The 19,816-nt window shown below is 41.7% G+C and overlaps 1 long non-coding RNA gene across 2 annotated transcripts; it reads left to right on the top strand.

Moving 5' to 3' along the window:
• Positions 1 to 14,728: 14,728 nt before the first annotated feature.
• LOC122241461 lies at positions 14,729 to 16,985 on the top strand. 2 transcript variants are annotated; one of them, XR_006221629.1, is made up of 3 exons: positions 14,729 to 14,848; positions 15,264 to 16,527; positions 16,954 to 16,985. It is a non-coding gene; the product is annotated as an uncharacterized LOC122241461 (long non-coding RNA). The 2 variants fall into 2 exon arrangements; XR_006221628.1 differs by lacking the exon at positions 16,954 to 16,985 and having other exon boundaries at positions 15,264 to 16,918.
• Positions 16,986 to 19,816: the final 2,831 nt, after the last annotated feature.

Consider the following 19,816-nt stretch of genomic DNA (forward strand, 5'->3'; position numbering starts at 1 on the left):
AGCAAACAAACAAAAATGCCTGGACATAAATGCATTATTCTGTCGCAGGTGCAAAAAATTTTTTTTTTTTTTTTGTAGTTCTCTAATCATTACTTTGGACATTTTCCTCCCCTTCTCCTTCTTTACCTTTCCCTAAAGAAACATACAAACCCTGCAGACCTGCACACACTTAACCATAGCGCCTAGCACAAAGAGGGGTGTATTTCCAATTCACTAGCACACTCAGCTTTCCTCCTGCGGGCCACAGCTCTGTTTGACACGAATAACGATTCCACGCAGAGAACACAGTATAAAAATGGAGAGGAGAATAAGACACCATCCCCCAAATCGCTGTCATATCACTTGAAGTGCAAGAGAGCCCAAAGATCAGGAAAGAGGCCACAGGATCTGAAAGCCAAGTGGGATCAGATATATTGGAGAAAGTTTTCCAAGATCAAGTTCCCGAAATGGCCATCATTCATCCCATGGTGAGAAAGAGAAAGCACACGTGTGCCCACGGGGGCCTGGTAAAGGGTCTAGAGTTACACAGAAACATCTACTTGTACTTTTTTTTGTGTTTCTCCAGGGAATATATTTTTATACAGCCGTCTTTTCTTATTACATAAAAACCCAGTAACTTATCAATATATTAATTGCCATCTGTGACCTGCCTAGAAGTAGTGAGGTGTTTTTTTCTTGTTAATTTCAAAGTTAGATGCCGAACACCTTAACTTGTTTTTATTACCTTTAATTAGCTTAATAATCTTCACATTTCCTTGTTGAATAACTGCTAACCTAATGTGTTGCCATAATGCATTTTTAAATTACTGCTTTAAAAAATTCAGTGCTGATTTCCAGTTTCCGCTCAGTATATTAATTATCTATAAATATGTGTGAGATTTCCTTCAGCAGATTTTCACAATCTCCTTATTATCCCTGTATAGATACTTTAAAGTGCTACAGTAATTCAAAGTTCAACATCCCTGTAATTTACTCAGCCTTATAATTGATATTTATAAGCTCAGCAAACCTGGAAGGGAGAAGAAATATTAGCCAGCCCCACTCAAGTTCAGAGACCTTTAATTTGGATGTAAGTGTCGAGATCTTCTTTTCAGAGACAAACAGGCCCGCCCCCCTCGATGCTCAGATGCTCAGATATTCGCCTCTTGAGGCACAGTTTCTCTTTTCGGGCAAGAGATGATTTCCCTCGAGCTCACTCACTCCTGTAACAAACTTGAGCTGAAAAGAAGAGTGAACAGACCAGTTCGTGAGCTGTAGGCTGGGGATGGACAATTGCTGGACTCGTTAGAGCATAAATAGGGTAGACTGAAAAACAGAATACCTAAGTTCCAGATTTTGCCACTGGCGTGCTAAACAATGTGGAACTTACTGTCCAGTTACCGTCGCTGAACCTTAATTTTCTCATCCATGCAGTGGAACTAACATTTGCCCGAGATAAAGCCCAGCGCTGCGCTAAGGACCAAGACGCTATTGACCCAAGGCCTGGGAAGCAGCAACGTGCGGGGAAAATGCAAAGTTATCATTATGAATGCTACTAACCCATGGGGGTCTACGAGGAGGACCTCACCCAGGGTTCTCATAGTGCACGCCCCAGTTCAGGAGCATTGGCGTCAGCTGCACCATTGTTAGGGTGGCCCTGAACTCTGAGTTTTCACAAAGCCTGTGGGCCATTCTGATGCATACTGGTTAGAAAGCCAGGGCCAGTACCAGGACCGGTATCTGTGAGCTATCAAAGTGGTTTTGGGTTTGAGCCCCCATTGAGAGTCACCGAGGGGAAGAAGAAAAAAATGGAAAATCTCTGTTCTCCTTTATCTTCCATAGGCAATAGTGGTGGGTAGTGGTTAAAAGTTTGCGTTTTACAATCAGACTGCCTTGGGTCAAGTTCTGACTCTACTAGTTGGATGGTTTTTGACAAGCGACCTGACCTCTATGTCTCTGGGGCTCACCTAGGAGGTTATGAAATAAAAGTGCTAATTCCTATGAAACTGGAACATAGCAGGCGCTCACGACCTGTTAACTATGATTGTTTTCTAGGCTTTGTTTTCTAGCCAGCCCACAATAGTGTATTTGACCCTACTGGTCTCCTGTGTAAATTGGAATACAGAAAATTGTGCTCACTAGTTTGGGTGTATATATATATATATATATATATATATATATATATATATATTTACTTCCTTCTTCATCTTCCATGCAGACCCAGAAAACCCCAAAGGCAAATTCACAGAATAATCTGAAATAGCCTTCTCAGTGTACAGGTACCCCAAACCCCACCTCCCTTTCATTTGTTAACTCTGATGCTACAGATTTCTGACACCCCATCGTGCCTCTCTGTAGGTGCAAAACTATTTATCCATCCACCCGACCTCCACGGAGTGCAAGGCAGAGTTGAAAGAAAGAAAAAGAAAGTCAGCCTAGCCAATTACTTTTATGAACATGTACAGTCAATTTCAAACAGACGGTGGAGCGTTCCTTACAGAGAAAAGGAACTTTAAGAATTCACCATTTAATGGAGAGCAGGTAGTCATTAATTTCATAAAAACATACGACGTATATTCATTAATCTATTTGTGAGGTGGCTCAGAATTTTCCAGGTGCAGTACTCATTACTGGCATTAAATGCACTGCCATTGCCAGAAGCAGACAGTGAAATAATACAAATAAATCCAAGTGCATGGAAAGAAAGCCTTGGGAAATCTCTGAGACACTACAATTAAGGTGAGATAGACAGCAGCTCTTCTGAAGGCAGAGAATAAGGGGAATCAAGGGCTTTCAATATGGCTTCACGAAGGATTATTCAAAGATCTAAGGGCAAAAAGAGAAGCCCTGCGGGGGAAGTGGAAAATACAGGTTGGAACCAAAAAGACTAGAGAAAGGATAAGGCCAGAAAAAGAATGTCAGAATGGTGGAGGCTCAGTCAATAGCATTCTATCCGAGCCGAAAGAGGGAGATGGGGTAGAATTGCCCCTTAATTAACACAGCCAGCTCTCGGCTTACTAACCAGTTCTGTTCCTAAGTTCATTTGTAAGTCAGTGGGTTGAAACTCAGAAAACATTTTCCCATGGAAACATTATTCATGGTGGTTTGGCATTCTGGACAGCCCACAATAGGGTATTTAGCCCACAGTGAAATTGAATATAGAACCTAATCCTTAAAAATATGATTTCAACTGTGTCTAACCAGCATTTTTAATATTGTGCCTTTGTAAAAACAGAGTTCAAGTTCAAGAGTGGGATTCGGCAGATGAGTCCTGAACCTTGGCCAGCAGCTCAGTCCGTGTCCCCTCTGCCTAGAACGTTCTTCTTCCAGATGACCTCGTGACTATACAGAGAGCACATTCTCAGGGAGGTCATTCTGCCCATCTTATTTAAAATTTTGACACCTTCCCCCCAAGCACTCCCTAATTCTCTTCTCTGTGTTCTTTTTCTCCACAGCTTACCATCCGACATATTATATATATTTACTTATTGATTTACTTATTGACTGCCTCTCCTGGGAGAATGTAAACTTAGTGAGGGCAGGAATTCTTGTCTATTTGCTCAGCAATGTATCACCAGTGCAACCAATACATATATATTGAACTTAATTATTTACTGGTTTATTTATTGATTAACTCTAGGTTGGAAAGCTGGAACAGGGGCCAGGCAGATTTCTTCTGGAGTTATGGTGATGCACACAAGAAATGAAACCTCTAAATCGGTCTTTCCCCAAAATGCTCTGAACTGGGGAGAGAGAGAAATGTGTGTGCATTGGGGGAGCAGGGTGGGGAGAAGGGCAGAGGCTGAGAAGGAGAAAAGTTTGTAATTGCCTACTCTGCATGAAAGATTCCTGGCTTAGGAGCAAAAAAACTCCTAGGTTCTTGACTTCTCTCCAGTACTCACTAGCCCATAGGAACTTGAACAAAACACTGACCCTCTAGAACTATGATTTCTCACTGTTTGAAACAGAGACGATGCTCTCTGTATCCTGCAGGGCTGTTGGTGAAGATCAATGCAGTAATATACCTAAAAGTGCTTGCAAACGATAAAGTATATCCCCAAATAAGAAGGTAATGGTGACAAAAGGGTGATTTATAAAAGAAAAAAATAGGGGGATTAAATCTACGATGATCTTCTGTGGGATGCTGGAGCTGTATTTTTTAATATATTTATATTATAATTAGATTAGATTTATATTATATCATATTATATTAATATGGATTATTAATGTAATAATCTATCACCCTTAGCTCAAAAATCTACAGATGAAAAGTAGGAAAACACAAAGAAATGTATGTACAATTGGCATCTTTTTTTTTAAACTATTTTATTTATTTTTGATACAGCACAAGCAGGGGAGGGGCAGAAAGAGGGGGACAGAGGATAGGAAGCAGGCTCTGCCTTGACAGCACTGACCCCGATGTGGGGCTCGAACTCACGAACCACGAGATCATGACCTGAGCCGAAGTTGGACGCTCAACCGACTGAGCTACCCAGGTGCCCCCCATTCTTGACAAAACAGATAAAAGAATTTAGAAAAATACTCAATGACAATATGATGCAAAGACAAAAAAATTAATTGCTAAATTATAGCTTAGCTCAAATACAGCTTTCTCAGAGAAGACTTCCCAGACACAGCCCTACCTGTTACCCCTCTATCCATCAAAAATTTAATCTCTTCTTGCTCATAACACCCATTTTCTTTTTTTTTTTTTAATAGCCTCTATCGCAGTAGATAATTATATGGGTAAAACGTATAATTTGTTTGTTTACTGGTGAGCTCTCCCCCCCCCCCCCCATCCTACGAGTTCCATGGCCACAGGACCATTTTTGTCTTGTTTAGGAAGGATCACCCAGAACCTAGCACAGCACCTTGTCACACAGCAAGCACTCAAAAAATACGGGTTGTGTGATCAAATTAATAAGCAGGGAAACTGATTTAAAAAAATGAGCAATGCATGAATGAAGACAAATGCATACACACGTGCACGCATACAGGCATGCAGGTTGAGGGTTTGAACAGGCAAACTGGAAAAACCTGGCAGGTCCTTCCATGCACGGCCTAGTGATGAAATATGACAGCGTCGCATTCTGTTTTAGGAAAGAGGGCTTCCCTGGTAAAATAGTTAACTGGTCCCTAATGGGAAGGGCTGAAGTGATCTGCGGGTGCCTGATTTTGCTCCTACTTTTTATTCACGCTCTGTCATTGGCACAGATGCAATCAAGTCCTGCTCAACTGGCTGAACCTGTCAGGCAAAACCCTATTTAATTAGAGCCCAAGAACCCTGGCGCACCGTTCACAAGTCTGTCTTCAGACGGGTTCATCCAACAAAGCCCAAACAAGGGTGTCTGCTCCTCTCCCCTCTCTGACTCGTCCTCAGAGGGCACAGAGCACCCATGGGGAATTAAAAATGTCAGAGCAAAGGCCAGCCAGAGCTTGCTCCCTACAAGTTCCCAAGACACAGACCTGAATGACCACCAGGCACTGATGAAAATAAGGCCCGAGGAAAGGACCCTGAGTGCGGTCTCCAAAAGAACAGATTCCGCCTTCCTCCACAATATGACTTACTGCAAAGGGCTCTGGCTTGGGAGTCAAGCATCCAATTGCTTTTGGACTCATTTACTTCCAGCATGATTTATAATTTTCTGTTTCCTCATTGTAAAATGTGAATAAAAACACTCCTCCGTGTTGTAAGGATTGGAAGTATATATATGTAACAGACATATGGTAAAAATTTTAAAATCATGGTTATTATTATTTCCTGGATTATATGGTTATCTCATAAGTCTTGCCATATAAATCATTTGCACAGAGGTATAGTCCTCTTAGCTCCATGGTTGTCAACCTTGGCTGCCCAAGGTGGATAACCTGGAAAACTTTTAAAAAATCTGGTTCCTGGGTATTATCCCTAAAGATTCTGAAGAAATTGGTGTAAGTTGTGCCCTGGGCTTGTAGGTTTTAATCACCTATAGCCCCAGGTGATTCTACTGGGCCGCTGCTTTGATTGGAAAACTCCCCACCCCAAACCTAGCACCAGACAAAACTCTCTCTCTACCCGTGAAGCACTAACACCAGAAGTCCTTTCTAACACAAGGTAAGTCCTGTGTTTACAATGAGTTTAAGTGGAAATACTCTTGAAGGAAGTTACTAACTTAAGTTGATATTAGGATAGGAGTGTTTCTGGAGCAAGGCTCGACAGGAGAACATATATAAATGGGGCGTCAGGAGGGCAAAGCGGTAGAGAGAAGGGTGGTTGGGGGACAGCAAATGTGTGTTGAAACCACTTTCCAATTTCCCACCATTCCTTTTCCACAGAGCTATTAGCAGACTCAGAACTTAACTTTCTACTCAGCTGCCATAGGTGGAACTCTGTTTTCGCTTTGTCTCTTATGGAACTTCTTGGTGATTGTCTTTTTTCTTACGGCGATTATCTTTGAGTTTGCGTACCTGTTCTTTTATTGTAAGATCTGTATGATTTTGGGGGGAATAGAGTTGTGAATAAAGAAATGAATAAGATATTTCACCAGTTTCCTGAAGGCTTGCCTTGCATTTTTCCATAAAAATGAAAAGACCCTACTGGACGCCAGTAACTGAGACTGACTCTCAGATATAGTGATAAGAGCCATAAAAAGCGAAAGTAGTCATTTTTGAGCACTTGCTCTGTGCCAGGTACTATTCATTGCTGATAATTTGCATGTGCTATCTCATTCAGTTCTCACAACAACCGTATGACTTGGATCATTTCCATCCCACAGATGAGGAAAGTCAGGTATGAAATAACTTTCCCAAGTTCCTCTAGCTAGAAAGTGTAAGTTAGGAGGAGGTTGCCAGACAAAATACATGACACCCAGTTAAATCAGAATTTCAGATAAACAATGACCAATTTTTTTTTAGTGTAAGTATGTCCCAAATATTATACGGGATACACTTACACTATATATATATATACGGTCCCATGTAATATTTGCGACATACTTATACTAGAGAAAATCATCATTGTTTATCCGAAATTCTAATGTAACTGGGCGCCTTGTACTTTTATTTGACTAACTCTGGCATTCCTGGTTAGGAGTCAAAGCCGAACCATCTCACTCCAGAGCATGTGCTCTTGGCATCACGATTTGCTGTCTCTGCCTTCAAGAATGATGGCCAATTCCACGGTTCTGGACATTTGGGGACAGGAGTCAAAGCAGAAGATTTGGCTGCCACATCCCAGGCCCATGCTGGCTGCCAGACTCTCTCCCAGTGGGATCACGTGGTCTCTACAGGCTCAGCCCCGCTCCCAGTTCCTGTCTTACAGCAATCGTTTTGGCCCTGCGGGAACCACCCTGTTTGGGGCCCAGTACGGCATCTTGCAGTCAATTCAGCCATGACACAGCGTCCCAGGTCTGACCGGTGCCCCTCATTTTCTCCCTCTTCATCCGACCATGTGGGCCCCAGCATCTCAATAGCTGGGCTTCTGCCTAGACTCCTAGGCAAAAGTTGTCAGTGACCACTTAGGAAAAATAATTTAGGGCAGCCTGCCCCTTCCAAGGCTGAGTGATTCCTACTCATTAGAACAGCCCCTTTCTTTCAGCTTGAATTTTTGTCTATGGTTGATCGCTTCTGAAGCCTCTGTCCCCAAGATACCAGACTTGGCCTGCTGGACAGACCTCCTCTGTGTAAGACTGCCCTTATTATTTTCCTGCCAGCGACTACCCTATGCCAATGGATGCCTCTAGCTCTAGATCTTAGTCCTTCCCACCTGCCTTGTCCAGCTGCAAGCAGCCAGCCCGTCAGCCCTGGCTGAATCCCAAGATAGGACAACATGAGCAGTCTCTTCTTCCTGGCACCTTCCTAACACCATGCTTTATCCTCTCTTAGTGATTTCGATTCACTATTCTGCAGACTCGGACCTCTGTCGAAGGTTTAGAGTGCTTGGGGGGGGGGGGGGGGGGGAGGGGGAGGGTCCATAGGAGCAATGAGAAGATGCACAAAAGCTTTGTTTATCTCCAAAGCAAAAGAACTAAATGGTACCCAACAAACCCTGAAGCAAGTATTCGAGAGGGAAAACTATTCAAATTCAAGAACTATGGGAAACTTGGATTGATTTTGTTTTAATAACAAATCATGCCAGACAATCTAATTAGCATTTTGATGGTGTTATGACATGACTAGTTAATGTAGCAGTTGGTGGTAATATCCTGGATCTATCTGTTGATGAATCATTCGATAGCATCTCATGAAATTTTTACTCCCTGTTATCACTGGGTACTTCGTCACAATTTGCCCAATGCCTCTCTTAATAAACATACAGACAAACAAGTTTCCTGCCCAGGGGAGCTTACAATCAACAGGAAAAGTCAAGCAGAGAAGGGGTTCCCACAGGAAGGGAAATAAAACTTCTTACTACCAACACAGCCTGCCTTAAATTACCGAGTGCACCGCCATATTATCAGTCGTCTTCCCAAACACTTATTAAATGCTAATCTGCACACGGTGATATGTAAGGATCTAGCTCAAGGGAGTGAAACAGGCCTGGTCCGTGCCCTGCAGGAATTGACAATCCAGAGAGGCACAATTGTAAATTGGAGAGAAAAGACGGTGCCTGGATACTATTCTCCACTCCTGCCCCGTAGCACAATGAATCCGTGTTGCTTTTGCCCGGGATACACTGTCCTTATATTTGCCCAGCTTGTTTTCTTCCCTCTGCTTGGCAGTTCAGGGGTTGATTGCTTCAGCTTCTGGATAATTTTTCCCCTGAAATAAATTAGATTTACCTTTTGGTTGTCTGTCAAAACCCGAGTCCCTCCATATATGACTTATGCCTCTTTGTAAGCATCTTGCGTTTGGATTCCAACTTAATTTTTAACACATGTTCAAGGGTACGCTGCTCATCTTTCAAGAGCGAATTTCAAAAGAAACTTTATAGGCAAGTATCCCCTTTCTGATGGTGCATTAAGCCTTAATGTAATTTACCTGCGTTTCTGTGTACGTATGTTCGGAAACCTGTGTGCGAGCCCCTCCCTCCGTAATTACACATGGTTGTACTATGTGTATGTAAAATAATAATCAGAATGTGTTGGGCACTCCCAAAGTTTTATGCATTTTGCTGACATTCTCATCTTCTCATGTAATCTCACAAGACCTGATGGCAAAGGTAAGATGGTTGCCTATATTTTATAGACCAGAGAACAAGAGTCGAGAGTAATCACCCAGTAAGCTCTCAAACTGAAATTTGGACCAATAGTCTGATTTCAGACCGAGGCTCCCAGCTACATCTACATCGCTGGGGCTGAGATTTGATTTTCGAAGGCTGCGTTTGTAAAAATCCACCCAGGAGCTTTGGAGGGTCAACCAGTTTAAGACGCTCCGATGCACAGAACGGCGTCACCCCACGGCAGCTTCCGGACGGAAACTAGTTAAATCGCCTCTGGGGGACCGTCAGCCCCAGCTGTCCCATCCGCATGCCCTTGCTCCACGCAGAAAAGACAGCTGCTCAAAGGCTCCTCGGCTGGGTTTTGCCTTCACTGCCATCCCTTAGCACCCCTGTGCCTGGACTGGCGCCTCTCACCTTGAGAATGCACCTTCTCCTTTACCTTGGATCCCTGTCACTACCCAACAGCAATACATTTCCAAAGAATTCTCAAACACAACACAATTTACTTTTCTGTGCTAGTGAAGATTTATGAGGGTACAAAGTGTATACCGGCAGGCAATTACAGCCACTTGAAAATGCCTTCACAGAAGGCTGAAATCTGATAAGGAAGCAGAGTGAGATTCTCAGAGGGAGCCAGCCTCACATTCTGTTTTTCCAATGTTCAAATCACCCCAATTTGGGAACACAGTATTTTTTAACTTGCAGAACTCAGCTTTTGTACTGCAATATATGATACGGTTAAATATTTTTCCAGGAGCTTAGCATGGGACCTTATGCACATTGGATTGGACAGAGCAGGTCCAATGTCTTCCAGTCATCCTGCCCACCGAAAAGCTTCCCATTGCTGCCAAGTCCACGGCTCTAAGTGAAGGAGTTAGAAGCAAATAAGTCATCGAGTTTTTGCTATGACACCGCAACCCTTGCCACAAGTTGATTAGACCAAGATTGTTACCTGACCCAAAGCAGCTATTTATAGGCTGCCTAGTGGTCCATGAAACTCCTGCACATGAGAATTCCACCCAATACGGTGCTTCATTCTGGATAACTATGAATTAACCTAACCACTTCTCTCTCTCTCTCTCTCTTTCTCTCTCTCAGAGAATTTGAATGTGAGAAACAGTAGGAGACAGAAGTATAAAAGCATGTAAAAGCAGGAGGTAAAAGTCAGGGAAAAAGAGCAGAGCTGAATCCATTTGTTGGTAGAAGCCAGAGCCATAAAGCTGTCGCCATAATGGCTGCTGTTGAGAGTGAACCTCAGATCCTTGTTGCTGAGGTAGGCACCAGAGCAGCAGACAAGCAGTGTAACCATGCACCACTCTCCTGTCAGGGCCGGCTTCATGGGTGTGGGACCTTTGTAGGCTCACGTATTGGGCAAGGAGGGACACAGCATATGGTTTAATGCTGCTGCCGCCATCTTGAAATTCTTCATGAACTCTGAACAAGGAGCCCTGAGTTTGCATTTTGCCCTGGGCTCAAGAAATTATGCAACTTCTCCTGTTTCCTTATTGTCTTTTAAATCAGAGCCCTTTGGCCGATGAGATTATTTTCTGCTTCTCCCAATGGAATATCCAAAATCCATGAGTCCTGAAGCTTATGTGGTCACAAGAGCCCTCTTTAAGAAAAAGGATACAAACCTATGAACATAACAGTAGGTGGGAAGTGATATTTATCTGAATTGAAGATATAAATCACCACCAACACTACAAACATTGGAAAATCCAGAAACACAACTGGCTGACGTACCTCGATAACACGCTTCCTACATCGACGGTGCTTTCTCTTTGGTTGCTTTTTATATGCCAATTATTTTGTAACAGTGTTTTTTTATAGAGGGAATAAAAAGATAAATCAGTCTTTCCTCTAACATGGTTAATAAAAAAATTAAGTTGATAGGCTAGAGAGTTTTAATTCAACTTCACAACTTAATATTGGTAATAACATGTGAGATTTTAGAATTGTTGTCAAATTTGAGAGAATAGTTTCATTTTTAGGTGAGTTATAAGACTTGAGCACACTTAAGGATTCTCTGTTCTAGGATGTGCCCTTAAACACTCTGGATAACTATCCCATATGACTCTCCACACTGGATCCGTACTAACGAAGGTGAGGAATTGCAAGACCATGAGAATACATTGCTAGGGCCCCTCATGCAAGAGAAGGACCCAAGTACTCAACTGCTTGAGCGTTGGAACCCTTAGAAAATGCCTTTTACTGGTGGTGTCTTTGTTCCTTGGCAACCTGAAAGAGCCCCACAGACACCCATTCGATGCTAATCTGATGACTTCTCAGAAAAATATTCAAAAACATCTCAGGCTGATCTTACATGGTCCCCTGGCTACCAGGAGTGGTTGACAGTGTAAGCTCTGAGAAAGAAGGAGTCATTTAAACTTCCTGGTCTAGACATTTCTTTCCATTTGCCAGCAGAACCTTCTATGCCAGTTTCCTTCTGTGTATTTGTTTTTTCTTTCTTATTTCAGTTCATTTTCAACCCTTCCAGCAACCAAACCACTCTTAACACCACACACACACACACACACGCACACACACACACACACACACACACGTATGCTTCTTGGTTGTACAAAATGCTGGAATTCCCTGTCCTTCAGTTTTTACTGCGTGAAAACATTTTTCTTTCCTTATTCCCTTTTCAGTGGCTGGAGACCAACACATTTTGTTTGCCATGATATTGTTTTTTACATTTAACAGCTTAAGCTATTGCTTTTTAACACATATACACAAGACACCTGCATTGTTTTCTAGTCCAGAGCATTGACGAAGGGATTTATCCACCTCCCAAGCTCCACCACACCTTCCTACTCATAGAACCTGGTGCGGATGTCGTTTTTTTGTTAAGACCGTAGGTCTCGAGCAGGAGAACATAGCAAGCCTATTTCAACTTCATCCAGATCATGGTTCAATGAGCCCATAGAGCGAAAGTATTTAGTACAATGTACTGTTCAAAGTAGGAATTCAATAAATGCTTACGCTTTTTCTTGTCCCTCTGGTTCAAAGGTACAAAATATATGAGAGATTGACATTTTAAATGTCTACTGAAGTTTCTTTTCTTGGAGGAAAATGCGACCCAACTTTCACCTGCAAGACTGATGAAGTTCAAAAATACTCATTGTCTCATTTTCATTTATCTCTAAGTCATTCCAGAGCATACTTCTTAATTCCAAAATGTGCCGAGTAGCTTTAAATGAAGTTAATTGCTGGAATCGGTCGAAATATTTCACTAACTCGTCCCACCGTATTATGGCACGCTGGTTTTAAAGCAGTTAATAGTTCTCGAAAATAATGTATTAGCGGTTGAAAATATGAATCAATGATATTACTTTAATCCTATTTCAGAAGCAACCAGAATGGTTGAATTAATAGCGTCCTATTATTTTATTATTGCATAAGAATTTATAGCTGTGCTGACACCACACTAGGACTAATTCTTCCTTTTACGGGACTTTATTAGACAATGTAAGGCAGGGCCTTCTCCAGTGTCCCCGGGGAACCCACAGTGGCCCGGGCAAGGCCACTTCCCTTAACTCTCACCCACTAGTAGATCACTCTTTCGCCTCTCCAAGTTCACACAAAGTTCATGCATAAAAACACCTGCCTAAACCAGAGGTCAGCCAGTCAACAAGGTGGCATCTGAACACTTAAACTTCAGATCCGACTTGTACCTGATGAGACATATATTATGGGCTTTCTGTTAGCAACCAGCTTCGACAGGGTGATCTATCTTTAGATTTATACTTTTGAGCATTGACCAAGGCTGCTTTTCTCTGGCTGTACTGAACCTGAATTTGCCAACCTATCAGCCAAAGGTATGTGGGAAGAAGACTCCAATGGATTATAAACCGAACAAAAAATTCCCTTCAATGTCTCTTACTCAGCAAGGGAGTTTGGGGAAATTTGGGGTCTCCGCACATTGGAAAGCTCACCCCAGTTGCCTTATCCTGTGAGGTAAAGCTTAGGTTGGGAATTGTTACTGCCTTCTGGACCTATAGGACCTGCTTGTGGTCCAAGGAGTTGATCACAGAAACAGATCATCCCAACTACCTACTCATTTAAGTGATTTTCACTGAGCACCCAACATGTACTAACCATGGTTCTAGTTATCAGGGATATAACATGAACAAGGCATTATTCTCCTGGAGATTACATTCCAGCCTCCCTAACTAGCCCACTGATATAATTTACAAGACCCTGTCTTAGTCAGAGGTAGAATGAGCCGTTACAACCCAGAAACTTCCGGTGCCCCTTGTTTCTAACTTTAGAGGAGTCTTTTTTTCTTAAATTAAGTTTATAGACCCTTCATACTGCACAATGTTCACCGTCCACCCCCCACCCCCAAAATATAGCAATAGCCACTTCAAACCCATTGTAACGCTTTACATAGTCGATAAAGTTGTATTCATAGAAGAGAATGAAATTGTGGATGTGTCCGTTGACTTGCGTAAAACCTGAGAGCCAAAACGAGAGATGCCGAAATGGCTGTGGACAGCTCTACCGACACAGACTCTTTCTTTCTACTCTTTCTTTCTATTCTTGGTTTTGATAGCTCTCAGGAAAATAAATACTCACGCATTTTCCAAAGAAACAAGACAAGCAAATACCGAATGACACGCTGAAGCTAAGAGAGGTCTGTGAATCGCCCATCCAAAACTTCCAACTTACATAGGAGAAAATGTTTTTTTCATGCCATTTCCTCTCCTAGGATGGCCCCCCTCCCCCTTTTCACCTAGTGAGGCAGTCCTCACCTTCAGCATTATCTCCTCCAACTCCAAGATCAATTCCAGGGCTATGTTCTTTGCTATGTTCCCAATTCTTTTCTATGTTCCCATTGGTCCTGTGTGAACCTCCATCAACACGTAGACAATACTGATCCGGAATAATTTGTTCAGATAGCTCTTCTTTCTAGGAACACTGAAGTTTTTCAATGGCAGAAACGATAGTTCTTTGCTCATCACTGTGTTTCAGGCTGCAGTAGAGACTGATCCATGGTGGGCACCTATGGGGCCTCTAAACTGATGTGAACTACTCAGGTGTATACGAGCCCTTAGCTGATGGAGGGCTAAGACACAGTTCTCCTAATCCATGGTCGTGGGTTCTTTCTACAACACCACACAAAGGAGTGTGTGGAGGGGAAATGCTCATACATTGAAAAGGGAAGTTGTGAACAGTGCTCTTGAGGCCAAATCAATGAAAATGAATAGATTCTTTTGCCTCAACTCCTATGCCACCCACATGATCTCATGACTAGTCCTCAGCTGCTTAAGATGAGCAGCCTCAGCTCCAAGAGAAGAAAAACCATGATTTCCATAAGTGCCATAAGTTCCATGAGCACCTGCTATGTGTCAGGAACTTATCACATACTATCTCATGTAAAGCCAAGTTGCTGTGGAATTCAATGTTTTGATTTGCTTTTCTTTTATCTTTCCCAGTGAAACTCTTTTTTAAATAGTGACAAAGGGGAAAAAAGAAATGATACCAAAAAGGTGTGGAAGACCCAAGGTTTCCAGGTAGCCAGTAGAAATGATAATCATATAACCTGCTAGAGGATTAGGTCACAGTTAGAATGGAATAGAACTGGAATGGTTAGAACTGGAATAGAAGGAAAGGAAAAACCCATGAAAATGTCAAGTACAGCCAGATCAATGATGAGATAGAGTTCGTCAAACTTCACCTGGCTTAGAGGGCCTTACATAAATAACACACAGTCTCAAAACGGTGGGTAATAGTGTTAGTTGAGACAGAACCTGTTACTCTCTTGACTTTTCCTTCCGGATTATCGATTCATGATCTCAAGATGGCACCAGGTGTCCCCACTTGTTCAAGACAGAAAGACAGCGTGAGAAGTGCCAGCCACTTTCCTGTCTTCTATCAGGAAGTACCGATGCTAGGACCCCCTCCCCTTCATCGGGTTCTTCTGATACCTCATTGGTCAGAACAGTGACACAATCACCCCTGATTGTGTGGGAAGATGTAGGGGGAGAAGGACATTGAAAATAGCTGTTGGGTTAGCAGATAGGGAGTTTGTGCCTTAGGCTCCTCATAGTGAATTGAGCCTGGAGATTCTTAAGAAGCCTGTAAGTTTCCGAAGGCGAGTATTTATAATTTCCTTTTCCTTTCCTTGTGCCCTCAGCACACAGCAGGACTTTAATAAATGATGCACCCATGATTCGATGGATGAATAGAGCTGGGAACCAGAGAAAGTACAACATAGACGCTCGAGACAAATGGAGTATGCAATAGGAAGGAAACCAGGTTGAGGGCCGAAACTGCCAACGGGAGGTACTCGGAGTTGATGGGAAAGTTCACAGCTCATCTATCAAATCCCACCATGACACAGCGTTGCTATGCCATCAGTTTCCTGTGCAATCAGAAACCATCACTGGCCTACACCCAAAGCAACAAAAAGAAGACAGATATTAACATCTGAAACAGAAATTAACATCAGCACAATTTGAATCATTCTTACTAGGTGAACTGGTGAACCAGTTAGCAGTTTCCAGAAAGCCCGAAGACACTTTTTGCTCACGGTTTTTTTTTTTCCTTCCCTTCTCTCTCTCCAACCCAACACATACTAGAAATTACGAGTATGCAATTATTTTTTTTTTAATTTCAGTTCTTTTTATTCTGACTATATAGAAATGTGCTTAATTGGGCTTTTGTAATTCAGAGAGAGTGAACAGATGGAGGAAGGAAAATTATTAACTAAATTTCCCCACCTCATTGATTGAGCCCATCACAATGAAGATTAGAAAACTTGAGATTCCTTATCATAGTTTAGAATATAGCCATGTAAGCCACCCAGCAGTTTTAGGAATTCCTGAAACAAAGGTATTTAATTGTCATTATAACCAGCATGACCCACCTCCCCAGCTTGAGGATCAAAGACAATGTGGTTTTTTGCTTTTTTTTTTTTTTTTTTTTTCTGTCACATGTACTTATTCAACTCTCATTTTCCCATTCATTCCCCCAGAAGGCCAGTATCTCTGCATGGGTCTCCACTTGCTACTAAAATAAGCAAGAATCAGAAGGTTACTTACTCTGTCCAATATAGAGTCCTACCTCTAAATACCTTCTAGAGAGGGGACTGGGTTTTCCCCTAAATCTACACATCAGAGATTCTCAACATTTTTTTTTTCAAAGTCATTCGTTTTACTTGTACTTTGCACCTTGCTATTTCCTACTACATCATATTTTTATTCCAAAAATATACTGGTTTTTACTCACTAAAATGATTTTATTGCACCACCATTTCATTTCGCGGGGAGGGACACAACTTTCAGCTCTTGGTGTCACATGATGTTGCTACTGAGAGTAAACCCAATGATGCAAGGACACCATCCGCCATTTTCCAGACGTCACAGACCATAGTGCTTCTTCACTCCTGGACTCCCATGGTTAGAACCCTTGAGTGCATTATCTCTGAAGCATAAACACCATGCTGGGGTAGGGTGGGGGTGCAGGGTTGGGCCACTGGAGTAAGAGCCTGGCTTTAGTCACGCACTGGCCAAAACACGAGCCGTTCCCTCACAATCCTCTAGATCTGGGGTTGATCTAAATAGCATGCTGTCATGGTCAATTCCCTCTTGGGGGCCCACAGGAGCTTTTCCATGATGAGTGTAAAACCAGAATAATATTAAAACTTCCAAGGTACCTACTATTTACATAGCTACAAGGAGATGGGTCAAAATCACAAAATGGTAGCCTGCCAACGGCAAGCAGGGAAGGCACGTTTTATTTTGCAACTTCACTTGATTAAAATAATAATAGTAATGATATTTCACTCAACCAGGCTTCCTGCTCTTTTTTTTTTTTTTTTTAAGATTTTATTCTTGAGTAATCTCTACACCCAACTTGGGGTTCGAATTCACAACCTTGAGATCAAGAATTGTATGCTCCACCAACTGAGCCAGCCAGGTGACCCTCCAGGCCTCCTGCTTTGCCACAGAAAGCCAAGCAGGGAAGGAGCAAGACTCCATTCGGTAAGACTCTATTCGATAAGATAATTACCCGATTGTCTTCAATAATTCACATTGGTCAAGTCACTTCAGCTTTTCATGTTGTGCTTTCCCCACATCTCAGACGGAGGTCATGAGATCTTTGCTGCCTAACTTCCAGGTTATTATAAAACCGGTGAGCTATCAGTGGTCACAGTGATGGAAAAAGCTTTAAAAATTATCCCCATACAAATACAATCATCAGTGTGACCTTTCAACTCTGTCTAAGGAAACTCTTCTACGAAAACATTGAAATGGGTATGGAAGGGGCCTTGTTTCTAAGAATTTACTTGGCTTAACTTTGGAAACCACCTTCCTAGCTGTGAGAATTCTAAGGATTTCATCATTATGACTTTTTTTTTTTTTTTTCCGGAATCAAAACTGCCTTCCCTACTCACCCTTGAAGCTACTTCAATAAAAGCTCTTCCTAGTGGGCACTCAGAGGAAGTCATTTGTTTGATGTATATAGTTAATATTATGTACATTTTTGTGCCTCATCTGCAAATCCCACTTTCTATATTTATCCTGAGGTCCTCTAAGGACCTGCTGATTCCTTCCAAGCAAAAAGAATTCCATGGACCCAAAGGGAGGTTTAAAAAAAAGGGGGAGGGGGTAAATAGTAGATAGAAATTAAGGTCAAGGACAAGGTTTAATATCATCTTATTGCCTTTAAAGCTGAACTTTATAGTCAAGGCAAAATACTGGACTGATTTTCTTTCCCCCTTGATGACTTCATTGCTGGATTGGATATATAACATCTTTGCTTTGAAAGAACGAACGCTTTAGAGCAAATTTTCTCTAAATCATTTTTCAAGATTTCCTGTTACTTCATCTAAAGCTGCTTTCCATTAATAATTCCTCAGTACAAAGCATCTAGACACACAGACACCATAATTAGGGGGATTTCAATTACCTATGTGAGGAGGCAGGTAATTGACAATCTAATTAGTCTCATTTCAATTACCATTTTTCTCTTCATTAGAGCAGTTAGTTAGAGAGTGGTGAAGGTTTGTAAAACATTCCAAGACCACAGAATTTTCAAGCTAGATTTACTAAAGATTAAGGCTGGACCTTTCCAAGACCAAGGGAGCATAAGCTCTAGGAAGGCGGTGTCCAAGCAGCTGCCGTGTGCAAGAACCAGACAAGCGTATTGGAAGTTCGTCAAGCCAGAATGTGATTCAAAGCCCTGGGGTAGAAGCTGGCAAGCGATTCAGATAGGACTCGTTCATTGTTCAAAAGAGAGGTTCTTTGAAACGGGCGTTATTTAGCGAATTCATAATCATTGTCATTTAGGGAGTGCTTGCTCTGGACCAAACATGCAGTGGTCTCTCATTTTCATGCAAACGTCAACCCTCTGAGGTTAATAGTATCACTCCCATTTTGCAGATGAGGAAACTGAATGGCAGAGATTGTGCAATTTTCTGCGTCCGGACAAATATATTGACCCTGGATCTCACGCTCTGAAATTTTTCATTCATTTCCTGACCCGTGGAGGAGACCTTGGCTTTGGATTTCAACAAACCTGGGGGCCAACACCATATATATATGTATATATACATGTATATATACATGTATATATGTATATATACATGTATATATACATGTATATATACATGTATATATGTATATATGTATATATACATGTATATATACATGTATATACGTATATATACATGTATATATACATGTATATACGTATATATGTATATATACATGTATATACGTATATATGTATATATACATGTATATACGTATACATGTATATATACATGTATATACGTATACATGTATATATACATGTATATATACATGTATATATACATGTATATGCATATGCATATACATATATAATCACAAACACATACAGAAAATTAAAAGTATCTAAAGGACAAAAAAAAACCCATGAAACTTCCTATGGACTTTAGGTAATAATGATGCATCTCTGCATGTTTATGGACTGAAACAAGTATGTCCCTCTGACTGGAGGCTAATAGTGCGGCAAGTTGTATATATGTGGGGACGGGGGTTATCTAGGAAACTACGCTTTCTACTTAATTTTGCTGTGAAACTAAACCTTTTCTAAAAAAAAAAAAACAAAACAGCTGATTGGAAAAGAATATGAAAACTTCAAGGTTAATGGCGACAGGAGACCTCTTAGAAGAAAAGCCAAGATTAATCTAAGCCTGTAGCGTCTCTTTTCTGAACGCTACTCCTCAGTTGGGTACATCTTGCTCCCACTCACCCAGCGCCCCCCGCGTCCCCTGTCATGGCCGGCATGCTGGCTAGCTTCTTTGTGCTTCGTAGCTCTTTTTCCCCTTCCCATCAGGACATTCCTGCATCTTCAAGACGCCTTCAAACTCCATGTTATCGTTTTAACTTTAAAGAACAGTTGACACTAAACAAAGCTAATCACTTACGATGCAGTGTATATAGCTGTCTGGAACATACTAGTTTGTTTCTGGGAAATGCTAATCCCAAGGGCACCGGGACTCTCGACCATAGATCGAGATGTGTGTATTTCATCTAAAAAGACACTCTTTAAAAGAGGGAAACCAAGTCACAAAGTTGCGGGGCCACTGCTGTGCAATAGAAATATAATGCAAGCCATACACGCACACCCTGTACCTAAATTTATATTTTCTAAAAGCTGTGTGAAAAAAAAATAAAGAGGAAAAGGGGAAATTAATTT

Source organism: Panthera tigris, chromosome C1 (genome assembly GCF_018350195.1).
Source record: "Panthera tigris isolate Pti1 chromosome C1, P.tigris_Pti1_mat1.1, whole genome shotgun sequence".
Classification (NCBI taxonomy): domain Eukaryota; kingdom Metazoa; phylum Chordata; class Mammalia; order Carnivora; family Felidae; genus Panthera; species Panthera tigris.